At 44.4% G+C, this 13,293-nt stretch overlaps 1 protein-coding gene and 1 non-coding gene across 2 annotated transcripts in view; one reads left to right on the forward strand and one right to left on the reverse strand.

Moving 5' to 3' along the window:
- Window positions 1-13,293, forward strand: part of LOC126295230 (uncharacterized) — a 2,305,622-nt gene that overhangs the window by 220,495 nt on the left and 2,071,834 nt on the right. The window contains exon 3 of the mRNA XM_049987579.1: window positions 5,678-5,757. The gene's annotated coding sequence lies outside the window, so the exon portion shown is untranslated. The remainder of the gene's footprint in view (window positions 1-5,677; window positions 5,758-13,293) is intronic.
- Trnaa-cgc (transfer RNA alanine (anticodon CGC)) lies at window positions 6,595-6,667 on the reverse strand. Its single transcript has one exon. It is a non-coding gene; the product is annotated as a tRNA-Ala (tRNA).

Consider the following 13,293-nt stretch of genomic DNA (forward strand, 5'->3'; position numbering starts at 1 on the left):
GACAGTGCGCCAGTTACCGGGCCACAGTGGTTCACGTTTGGTTTGAAGAAAATTCTCGACAACTTCTAACAACCCTACCACAACAGAGGTCAGCATTTAATAACGATTGTGGTGTTGCTCATGCTGCTAAATACTACGTTTTCGGGCAAAAACAGTCATATTATGTGGCAGGTGTAATTATTGCACAGCTAATAAACTCATTTCATGTAATAATGAAAAAAATAGGCACTCATCTTTTTGTGTTTCCCACGCTAGTCTCGTATTATCATGGCTCAATCGCTGAAAATCTAGGTGATTATGGTGCCAAGCTCGGATGCAAAGAGGTCTAGGTTTTATTCTGATATATTCAAAAGTTTTGTAGATGCGGTTCACAAACCATTCTTGAAGATTACACTTTTGCTGGACAATGGTGACGTAAAAAAAATAATCAGCACTCCGAAATTAAGTTACACTTCCTTTTAGATGCTTTTAATGCAATATCTTGTGACACACTAAACATCACTTCACAATACAAAACATACTTGAAAACATCTTCCTCGCAGTCACTGTTAAAGTTCACATTTTATAAGCTGACTACAATATACGTCTTTCCCACATGACGTCCAAGACTTGACTTTCTCAAGGTCCGACTCTCTAACAACCAACAAATAATCGCTTACGCGCCCAAAAATCAGAGTTACAAGTACGTCAAAGATCATAGTGACAAGAGAAAGAATACACATAAGAATAATATCATTGCAATATAAACATATCGATGTATCAAAAGTGAAATCAAATCTGAATGTTGTCTCAAAAATATGTTAAGTAGTTAACAAAAATACAGTAGAATATTACTGGAATCGAGAGGTTCAGGTGAGGTACTATAATGGTTACGTAATTCAAGTACCATTACAAACTGGAGCGAATGATTCGACCAATATCACCCAGCATGAATTCCATCGAACGTTTATGTAACATAATGGAGAGGACTGGAGGTGCAATTGTGGACCGCTACAGAGGCGCATGGCACAGCAATTCTGAGGGGGCTTCCAGCGACTTGAGTCCGTGCCGTGTCGAGCTTCTCTATTATGCCGGGCAAAAGGAGGTGCGGGACTGAGCCGTGCAGGGCTCACGTTTATCCCATTTACTGTTTGTCACCCTCTACCACAGTACTGCCGCCTCGTTTTCTTGTTCAATTTACTGGTGTCACTAACTTCCTGCCTCAGTTGCCCGTGAATAGCAGCAGCAGCGCGTATCAATCAGTGCACTGTCGTACCATCTCTGGAGCGACTGATAGTGTTCCCAGGTGGTCGTGTGTCGTGAGGTCAGTTTGGGACGGACCAGCAGTGCAGTTGCAGTGAAGTCGGGGACGGAGCACCAACAGCCAGTGCTCGCCGACCGCTGGAAACACGAACTGTCCGAAGGAGGGAGATTCGAGTGGGTCTACCGTTGGTTGGTCGTCTCGTCAGCCAATGTATATTTGGTCATTTCGCCATTTCCGGGCCTGGACATTTGGTGCGTGCAGCAGAGAGGAAATCTCTGCGGCGCGTTGCTTCGCTGAGCCCGCTGGCGGCCTCTATGTGGTGTTTGAGTGTGTGCTGCTTGTAAGGTAACAGGGGATAATGTGGAACTCTTTCAAGTAATTTAAAATTTAAAGCACAGCAGCAGAGATAATATGCTGGGCAAAATATACCGGAAAATACTTGTTTTGTGTTTTGATGGGCGTTGTAGTTCCGTTGCATAGTGTTTTGGTTTTCTTTTAATTGCAACGAATTATATAAGTGTGGTGATAATTTGTAAAATTATATAATGTATTTAGATTTAACTATTTAAATATTACAAAATATTGTAAACGATTATGGCGATGTTTAGCGATTATTTTGACTACTGTGGTGTCAAAAAATGGTTCAAATGGCTCTGAGCACTATGGGACTCAACTGCTGTGGTCATCAGTCCCCTAGAACTTAGAACTACTTAAACCGAACTAACCTAAGGACATCACACACATCCATGCCCGAGGCAGGATTCGAACCTGCGACCGTAGAAGTCGCACGGTTCCGGACTGCGCGCCTAGAACCGCGACACCACCGCGGCCGGCTGTGGTGTCATGTGACCCGACTCAGTACTGTGGATATGAGCAGGAAAATCGGGGTCTTTTGTCGTTGGCCGTTGTGGTGGCGAGTTGGGAGCGGCAAAGTGCCGCGAGTGCAAGCATGGACGCCAGGGTATGCGAAGGAAAATACTTTGTCTGAATTTACGTCAACGGCCAGGGCAGGTAACCGAAATGTTAAAGGCCACAAGGCAGAAGATTCCCCTGGAGCGCTTCAATTCAAAACTTGTCAGATAAACAGTGTACGAATTGCACCGATTATTATTTGTGAACTTAAAAATGCATGGCCACAACGTTAAAGTGTTTCTTTTGAATAAATAAGTTTCAATCTGAACGTGTATAGTTCAATTCACTGCTCTTCAAAAGCCAGCCCGTATGACTCAATAATATGGGCGCAAATGCAACCGTTTACTACCAACCCCATTTACAGATGAGCCACGTGAAAAATAGGTCGTTAACGAGCCCGAGTTCAGTTGCATGCTGTTCCCACTGCTACGAGGTTCGTGGCTCACCGATCCTGGACACGAAAGTTGAGTTTTGACTCAAACCTACCAAGAAGTCACGACTGTTCACATTGTGTCGTTTGGAGTTCGTTGTCGCCTCTTGGGACATTCCCATGATCAACAACATGTGTTTTGAACTTGGCATATTTTAGCCACCCTCCAGTGGAGTTTAACTGTACTTGGTTATTTTGAACTGAAGTGCTCCAGCGGAATCTTCTGCCTTGCGGCCGTTAACATTTCGGTTACCTGCCCTGGCCGTTGACGTAAATTCAGGCAGTGTATTTTCCTCAATTCAGGCAGTGTATTTTCCTCAACGTGTTGTCACTGTCCAGCACGGCGTGTACTTATGACAGCTCAGTGTATAATTGGTTGTGGGCGGCAATACCTTCTACGCAGTTCCATTGAACTCCCTGTTGTGTGCTGGTCGGGCGAGGCGGAGGTTAGCTTTGTCGGTGGGTGTGTTAACTGTCTGTCGGTTAGGTTGTCGTCGGATCGACAAAGTTTGATCAAACTGTCTGTCTCACCTAATCGAGTGTTAGTGTTTGAATTCCAGGCCGACCCTTCGAAATTCTGAGCGCACTTGGGTGTACTGCCTTTTCTTGTTTGTTCTTGTTCTTTGTACTTATATGGCTTCTAGCCAATTTGTAGATTAAGGTTGTTCAGCCTTTAAGGCGTCAGATGGTTTGGGGCTTCAGCCTAATTTAAGAACTAATTTACGTAAAGCCTTTGGCATTTTTAAAATTAAATGTTATTGAGTCTTAAGTGTTGGGCCCCGCCGGGCCTTCAGCCGATTTTGAATTTAAGTTCTTTTGGTCTTCAAGTGTCATTCTTTGGGTCATCAGCCTAATTAAGGAACTAAGATAAGGCTTTGCCTTTTAAAATCTCTGATTTTGGTTGAGCTTTAAGTTATTGGCTTTCAGCCATCTTTAAATTACAGTGGTCTTGTCCTTAAGGCATGAGGTTGTAAGGTGTATTCAGCCACTAATTAAGTTCCAGAACTAAAGCTGTGTTTTTTTAACGTATTTTTCTTGGCTCTTATAATGTTTGATCAAATACAAGGGTGTGTGTTCGAGTGTAACTGACAGCCACTTATTTTGGCCCCTTTCCACAACTTAAACTAATCATCCTGCACTGCGGGTTTTGCAGCGCGTTTCAGAGACAATATTAGGAGACAGTGCTTTTTTTTTCTAAAAAAAAAAAGTTTGAGTGTACTCCGACATTATATATAATACAGCGAAAATTACTTACAACTGAAGCGTGGCACGAAGTATTATTTGGGAAGCAGATTGATGAGCAGAACTTTCTTTATGTTTAAATTTTTTCTACGCAGCGAAACCATTTCTTCTTTTCTGGAACCACCTGAAGATGACACAGATACTGTAACCCAAGGCGGTGCAATGTTCGTGCATTGTTTATGTTCAAAATGGCTGTGAGCACTATGAGACTTAACATCTATGGTCATCAGTCCCCTACAACATAGAACTACTTAAACCTAACTAACCCAAGGACATGACACAACACCCAATCATCACGAGGCAGAGAAAAATCCGTGACCCCGCCGGGAATCGAACCCGGGGACCCGGACACGGGACATTGTTTATGTCTTTCTACGCCTAAACTTCCTACTTCTTTGCAAATTCTGAAGCCACGTTTTTTGTTTGAAACGGTCAACCAGTCATTTTCCTCATAAAATGCGAGTTCTCGTTCCAAAGTCCAGCAATATGGACGATCATTTTAATTTCCTATCATGCACACGTTCGTTCGCTGCATTTTCACACGTAGGTTCAGTGCTCGAATTTCCAGTCTCACATTCGTAAAAACTAACTTCACTAAAAATCAGTAACAGATCACGATAAATCAAAGGGCAAACAAGTTTACTAGGAGAGTGTTTCTTGTAAATAAATAGTCGCATTATTTTTTTAAGAGATATAATAGGTGCCTAGGAAGCCATTTTCTCGGATCGCTAGACAGCAATTCAAGCTATTTGTATTAATGGAGTTTATTTAAGTTAATTATAGTCACAGTTCATAACACTGCGTATTCACAAAGATGTGTTGCAAGCAAATGGCGACATGGAAATAATCAATGTCGTTCGGTATATACAATTCCAATGGAAGCAAAACAATACGGTTCGTAAGTCTCTGCTGTAGCCTTTGTATGATGGCTCGTCTTCAACTCAGGGTAACAGCCTTGCCGGCAGTGGATACACCGGTTCCCGTCAGATCACCGAAGTTAAGCGCTGTCGGGAGTGGTCGGCACTTGGACGGGTGACCATCCAGGCCGCCATGCGCTGTTGCCATTTTTCGGGGTGCACTCAGCCTCGTGGTGCCAATTGAGGAGCTACTCGACCGAACAGTAGCGGCTGCGGTCAAAGAAAACCATCATAACGACGGTGAGAGCGGTGTGCTGCCCCCACGCCCCTCCTATCCGCATCATCAGCTGAGGATGACACGGCGGTCGGATGGTCCCGATGGGCCACTTGTGGCCTGAAGACGCAGTCTCACCGCCCTCTCTGCTCTTCCATTCCTCAAGGTCGTGCCGGATTTTCGATTTTCGGACTTGGCATCCGTAACCGTACAAGACTGAGCTCGTGCCAGGGAGTCTTCAGTCCAGTCGCAGCGAGGCCGCTGTCGTGTTTTTAGCGTGGTCTGAAATTATGATTCTGAAAAGTTCGTCTCGACAGAATGCAGAAACTGATAGTGAAACTTCCTGGCAGATTAAAAAGTGTGTTCCGGACCGAGACTCGAACTCGGGACCTTTGCCTTTCGCGGGAAAGTGCTCTACCAACTGAGCTACCTAAGCACGACTTGGAAGGTAGGAGACGAGATACTGGCAGAAGTGAAGCAGTGAGGACAGGGCGTGAGTCGTGCTTGGGTAGCTCAGTTGGTAGAGCACTTCCCCGCGAAAGGCAAAGACCGGAGTTCGAGTCTCGGTCGGACACACAGTTTTAATCTGCCAGGAAGTTTCATATCAGCGCACACTCCACTGCAGAGTGAAAATCTCATTCTAGAAACTGATAGTGTTTGAAAATTTTGTTATGGTACCATACAGATCTTTTCGTAATACCTCTTTTGTTTCGTTACAGGTAAGGACCTGATATCCAGCACTTCACTACTTTCTCCTGTTTGGTGGATTCTTCTAGTGCGCAAATTATGTGACATACAGGTACGTACTGCAGTAGGCAATTTATCTTCTGGCACTATGAGAGGTTTAATTGATGCAGTTAACCTGACCGAAAGAGCTGCCAATGTGTATATTTACAGCAGTAAAAATAGCTAAATATTCATTTTTCAGCTGTTAGTATCTTCCATGTAAGTACTAACTCTATGTTTAGATATTTTTTTGTTTGTAATAATGACGGAAGGTGAAGAAATGAATTAAAATTTGTGCCATCGCAAGGACTGGAACCTGCGTCTCCTTGCTTACTAGGCAGGCATGCTAGCTATTATTCCTACTGAACAGAGAGATCTGGGTTCAAGTCCCAGCCGTGACACAAATTTTAATTCATTTCTCCATCTTCGATCATTATCGTAGATAGAGATGAGAATCAAATGTCTTGAGGAAAATTAATTATATTTATTGTTTAAATGATTTTGTGCTATGTGCAGGTATAATTTTTTTCGTTATTTGTTACACAGTTGCAGTCTCAGGCCATTGTCAACTGTCCTATAAAATGGAAAAAGCATACACTGATTGTATTAGCTATCAGTTAAAAGCTAAAAATAGTTACAAATATAATCTTGCAATGTGCTACATTAATACAACTTAGTTTACAAAAAATTCATCTGTAACACATTTTGCACCCCGCATCTCTGCACTTCTGTGTATTTAAGTAGTAGTGGTTAGTGTTTAACGTCCCGTCGACAACGAGGTCATTAGAGAAGGAGCGCAAGCTCGGGTTAGGGAAGGATTGAGAAGGAAATCGGCCGTGCCCTTTCAAAGGAACCATCCCGGCATTTGCCTGAAACGATTTAGGGAAATCACGGAAAACCTAAATCAGGATGGCAGGAGACGGGATTGAACCGTCGTCCTCCCGAATGCGAGTCCAGTGTGCTAACCACTGCGCCACCTCGCTCGGTCTGTGTATTTAAATAGCGTCCTTTGTCATTATGCTTATGAGTACCCCTGTCTTCATTGTCATAAATCTGATATCACTAACACCATCGGTATGGCTGCACATCATACTTTTTAAAATTACTATACATATATTTGATGTACTGTAGCACCCAACACATGCGTTATGGCCTAAGTAATACGTGCATCGGACTGCAAAGATCCTGTTTCACAGCTCTTATGTGAAAGAACACACATACATACATACATACATACATACAAAGACGTGCTACACGAAGTACATAGGTGATGCACAAGGATGTGGGCGTAAGCATCATGAGATAGGTTAACACAAAAGACAAAGATGTATAATGTATCAGTCGATTCTGTGAAATCCAATAAATTGTACCCTTGCGGCTATACAACGAAATAAAAATAAACATTCATAAAAATGAAAGGAGCACAATTCGTCGTTATAAATTTCCCGCATATTGTACTCATATTACACCTGCCAGGCTAGCTGTGGGCGCTAATCCCCTGCTTCCTGATCTCGGGTAGGCGTGCCGTCCCCCGGATCGAATCCACCCGGCGGATTAAAGACGAGGGCCGGTGTGCTGGCCAGACTAGGAGTGGTTTTTAGGCGGTTTTCCACACATCACCAGGTGAATACCGGGCTGGTCCCCACGTTCCGCCTTAGTTACACGACTCGCAGACATTTGAACCAACATTCGCACTATTTCGTGCCTTACACTTGACACAGACATCTGGGGCACACCAACTCCGCCCCAGGGGGTGCAGGGTGGTGGCAGAAGGGCATCCGGGCACCCTCTGACACTATAATTGCCAAATCTATAGTAAAGAGGCCAACACCGCGTTGAAGTGGGACAAACGCCATAAGCAAATTATGATGAACTGTATATTACAGAGTGATTTTATTCCATCATGTACGAACTCTAGGGAATGATGAGAGGATACAGAACAAGAAAGGTCTAATGAACTTATATCCAGAAATCCATCGTTCACACTTTGTTACAGAGACCGTGGTGTAATACGTGCAGTACCATGCAGCCACAATCACAGTACACATGCTTTCTTCTAGATGGTGGTGCAGTTCCTCATACGTCATGCCCTAACGCCCTCTCCTGCCATAGTCATTGGTAATGTGTCCGATTCACTTCCCTTGCTGACTCACTTTGTAGTGAATATGATACAGCGCTAAACACAATAGTTCCATATTCGAATCGAGAACTTGCGGACATGGTGTTTGCTGACAGAAAGGCAATTGGCAACAGCTGGAGGGCAGCAAGGTTGTATCAAGAGACCTATCCCCGCTGACAACCACCACAGCATTCAATGTTGGCAACAGTGTTTCGCCGTTTGTATGTGACAGGGTCGTTTCAGGAAGCAGGAAATCGTGGACGTACCCAAAATGTCTGGACACCACACTTGGAGGAAAATGTGATTAACACTGTGGATGGCGACCGGCATGTCAGTACGAGGCAGTTGGCCCGCCAGTACAGGGCAAGCCAGACGACGGTGTGGAACATTGTTCGTGCAAGTTGTTACCACCATTATCACTTACAGCGTGCGTAGGGCTTACTTACTATTACAGACTTTTCACATCAGGAGCAGTTTTCTCACTGGTTTCTTCACCAGGCAATCACAGTTCCCGGCTGTCGTCCATCCTAGTCAGTATTACTTCTTAAGTAATAGCACGCAGTAGGTTGTCCTCGATGGTGAGTGTTCATCGGAGGTGAGGGTATCAACTGGAGTGCCCAAGGGAAGTGTGGTAGGTCCGCTGTTGTTTTCCATCTACATAAATGATCTTTTGGATAGGGTGGATAGCAATGTGCGGCTGTTTGCTGATGATGCTGTGGTGTACGGGAAGGTGTCGTCGTTGAGTGACTGTAGGAGGATACAAGATGACAGGATTTGTGATTGGTGTAAAGAATGGCAGCTAACTCTAAATATAGACAAATGTAAGTTGATGCAGATGAATAGGAAAAAGAATCCCGTAATGTTTGAATACTCCATTAGTAGTCTAGTGCTTGACACAGTCACGTCGATGAAATATTTGGGCGTAACATTGCAGAGCGATATGAAGTGGGACAAGCGTGTAATGGCAGATGTGGGGAAGGCAGATAGTTGTCTTCAGTTCATTGGTAGAATTTTGGGAAGATGTGGTTCATCTGTAAAGGAGACCGCTTATAAAACACTAATACGACCTATTCTTGAGTACTGCCGAGCGTTTGGGATCCCTATCGGGTCGGATTGAGGGAGGACATAGAAGCAATTCAGAGGCGGGCTGCTAGATTTGTTAATGGTAGGTTTGATCATCACGCGAGTGTTACGGAAATGCTTCAGGAACTCTGGTGGGAGTCTCTAAGGGAAAGGAGGCGTTCTTTTCGTGAATCGCTACTGAGGAAATTTATACAGGGTGTTACAAAAAGGTAAGGACAAACTTTCGGGAAACATTCCTCACACACAAAGAAAGAAAATATGTTATGTGGACATGTGTCTGAAAACGCTTAATTTCCATGTTAGAGCTCATTTTAGTTCTTCCACCTACGCTCAATGGAGCACGTTATCATGATTTCATACGGGATACTGTACCTGTGATGCTAGAACGTGTGCCTTTACAAGTACGACACAACATGTAGTTCATGCACGATGGAGCTCCTGCACATTTCAGTCCAAGTGTTTGTACGCTTCTCAACAACAGATTCGGTGACCGATGGATTTGTAGAGGCGCACCAATTCCGTGGCCTTCACGCTCTCCTGACCACAACCCTCTTGACTTTCATTAATGGAGACATTTGAAAGCTCTTGTCTACGCAACCCCGGTACCAAATGTAGAGACTCTTCCTGCTCGTATTGTGGACGGCTGTGATACAATACGCCATTCTCCAGGGCTGCATCAGCGCATCAGGGATTCCGTGCGACGGAGGGTGGATGCACGTATCCTTGTTAACGGAGGACATTTTGAGCATCTCCTGTAACAAAGTGTGTTTCCATTCCATGATTAATGTGATTTGAAGAGAAGTAATAAAATGAGCTCTAACGTGGAAAGTAAGCGTTTCCGGGCACATGCCCACATACCATATTTTCTTTCTTTGTGTGTGAGGAATGTTTCCTGAAAGTTTGGCCGTACTTTTTTGTAACACCCTGTACGGTGTTATGAGCTCTAGTTCTTCCTATATTGAGAGGAGGAGTCTTTGACCACATTGTGTCATCTACACCAGTATAAAAATCACTGTGCAGAACCAGCATTTGAGGCTGACTGCAGTACAGTTTTACTGCCACCAACTTATATTTTGCGGAAAGACCACAAAGATAAGAGGCATTAGGGCTCGTACAGAGGCATATAGACAATAATTTTTCCCTCGTTCTGTTTCGGAGTGGAAAAGGGAGAGAAGATGCTAGTTGTGGTACGAGGTACCCTCCGCCACGCACCGTATGGTGGATTGCGGAGTATGTATGTAGATGTAGATGAGGCTGCATTTACTCGGAGTGGTATCTTCAGTAACCATAACGTTCAACTGTGGGATTATAAGCAGGATCCGCAAGGTATGGTGACAGTCAACCATGAGCATCAGTGCAGCCGGAATGTTTGGGCCACGGTAATTCGTGACTGTATTTTGGGACCAGTGTTTGTTCCACATCAGCGAAAAGACCGGAAGTATCGGCTTTCCTTTCGGGTGACTTTGCCTCCCCCTCAGGAAGATGTACCACTGGTGATTCGAAGGGTTACGCGGCGGCTACACGATGGTGCTCCAGTCAACTTCGCCGTTAGCGTCCGGACGCATCTCAGCCGTGTCTGCCCTGGTCGGCAGATCGCAGTTGCATAGTCCGCTCCTTTACCGGACCTCAACCTGTGCCACTTCTGGTTATGGTTCCACCTTAAAAGTACCGTGCGTGCGGGGCCCATTCCATATGTGGAGACACCCGAGCACCGTATTCATGTTGCCTTTGACACTGTTCGTGCCTGGCTGATGTGAACGTCTGAGATAGAACATGCTACGGCGCAGACACGCATGCGCTGAGGTACATGGAAACCATTTTCAGCACATACTGCTACTGTGTCCGTATGGTACAACGCGTATCAGACCGCAGTCCCAGTAACAATGAGTGATTGAATAAATAATCTCTAGCATGGAAACCGTGCGTTTCCGGATATAAGTTCATTAAACCTTTTTCGTTCCGTATCCTGTCATCGATCAATCCCCAGAGTTTGTACACGGTGGAAAAAATCTCCCTGTGTGTGTTTCCTCGTACTGTAGCCACATACACTTGTCAACGTACCTCTACTGCCAAGCGGTTCACGACCCAAACCACAAGATGCCTGCTTTCGAGAGGCAACAAAATTTTAGTTTCAGAATTTCGCGTAAACTACTAATTAAGAGGTATGCTCACACGTTAAATACGTAGCACAATAAGTCGAATGTATTACAAGAAGGAACTGTGTACATGACGGAACGTAACTGATAACGCGCAAAATGTTGTTGTGGTCTTCAGTCCTGAGACTGATTTGATGCAGCTCTCCATGCTACTCTATCCTATGCAAGCTTCTTATCTCCCAGTACCTACTGTAGCCTACATCCTTCTGAATCTGCTTAGTGTATTCATCTCTCGGTCTCCCTCTACGATTTTTACCCTCCACGCTGCCCTCCAATGGTAAATTTGTGATCCCTTGATGCCTCAGAACATGTCCTACCCACCGGTCGCTTCGTCTTGTCAAATGGTGCCACAAACTCCTCCCCAATTCTACTCAATACCTCCTCATTAGTTATGTGATCTACCCATCTAATCTTCAGCATTCTTCTGTAGCACCACATTTCGAAAGCTTCTATTCCCTTCTTGTCCAAACTATTTATCGTCCATGTTTCACTTCCATACAAGGCTACACACCATACAAATACATTCAGAAACGACTTCCTGACACTTAACCCACCCGTGAACCATGGACCTTGCCGTTGGTGGGGAGGCTTGCGTGCCTCAGCGATACAGATAGCCGCACCGTAGAAGCAACCACAACGGAGTGGTATCTGTTGAGAGGCCAGACAAACGTGTGGTTCCTGAAGAGTGGCAGCAGCCTTTTCAGTAGTTGCAGGGGCAACAGTGTGGATAATTGACTGATCTGGCCTTGTAACAATAACCAACACAGCCTTGCTGTGCTGGTACTGCGAACGGCTGAAAGCAAGGGGAAACTACGGCCGTAATTTCTCCCGAGGGCATGCAGCTATACTGTACGATTAAATGATAATGGCGTCCTCTTGGGTAAAATATTCCGGAGGTAAAATAGTCCCCCATTCGGATCTCCGGCCGGGGCTAATCAAGAGGATGTCGTTATCAGTGCAAGTTTAATAAGCCACAGCTGCAAAATACTAACACGAATTCTTTAGAGACGAATGGAAAAACTAGTAGAAGCCGACCTCGGGGAAGATAAGTTTGGGTTCCGTAGAAATACTGGAACACGTGAGGCAATACTGACCTTACGACTTATCTTAGAAGACACTTTCAAGACACTATCCATTCCGTTCAACTGCTCTTTCAAGTCCTTTGCTGTCTCTGACAGAATTACAATGTCATCGGCGAACCTCAAAGTTTTTATTTCTCCTCCATGAATTTTAATACCTACTCCGAATTTTACTTTTGTTTCCTTCACTGCTTGCTCAATATACAGATTGAACTACAACCCTGTCTCACTCCCTTCCCAACCACTGCTTCCCTTTAATGTCCTCGGCTCTTATTACTGCCATCTGCTTTCTGTACAAATTGTAAATAGCCTTTCGCTCCCTGTAGTTTACCCCTGACACCTTCAGAATTTGAAAGAGATTATTCCAGTCAACATTGTCAAAAGCTTTCTGTTAGTCTACAAATGCTAGAAACGTAGGTTTGCCTTTCCTTAATCTTTCTTCTAACAAGGGAACTCCCCATCGCATCTCCCCTCAGATTTAGTTATATGTTGGCACAGTGGATAGGCCTTGAAAAACTGTACACAGATGAATCGGGAAAACAGGATGAAGTTGTTTGAACTATGCAAAGATAAGCAAAATATAGAAACTGAGTAGTCCATGCGCAAGATACGCAACATCAAGGATAGTGTGAGCTCAAGAGCGCCGTGGTCTCGTGGTGAGCGTGTGTAGCTGCGAAGCGAGAGGTCCTTGATTCAAGTGTTCCCTCGAGCGAAAAGTTTCTTTATTTATTTTTCAAGGTTATAATCAGCCCGTTCGTTCATTGACGTCTCTGTTTACGGAAAAATTTGAAAACGTTAGAAACATATGTTTTGACACAGAGCACAGGGAGAACTGTGCTACTGTGAAACTGATGCATTCATTTGTTGCAGTTTATGTGACAAACTCTTTTGTTTTCATCACTATTTTGGGAGTGATTATCACATCCGCAAGAAAACCTAAATCGGGCAAGGTAGAAGAATCTTTTTACCCATTCGCCAAGTGTACAAGTTAGGTGGGTCGAGAACATATTGCTGTCATGTGACGCACATGCCGTCACCAGTGTCGCATAGAATATATCAGACGTGTTTTCCTGTGGAGGAATCGGTTGACCTATGACCTTGCGATCAAATGTTTTCGGTTCCCATTGGAGATACACGTCCTTTCGTCTACTAATCGCTCGGTTTTGCGGTGC

Source organism: Schistocerca gregaria, chromosome 11 (assembly GCF_023897955.1).
Source record: "Schistocerca gregaria isolate iqSchGreg1 chromosome 11, iqSchGreg1.2, whole genome shotgun sequence".
Taxonomy (NCBI): Eukaryota; Metazoa; Arthropoda; class Insecta; order Orthoptera; family Acrididae; genus Schistocerca; species Schistocerca gregaria.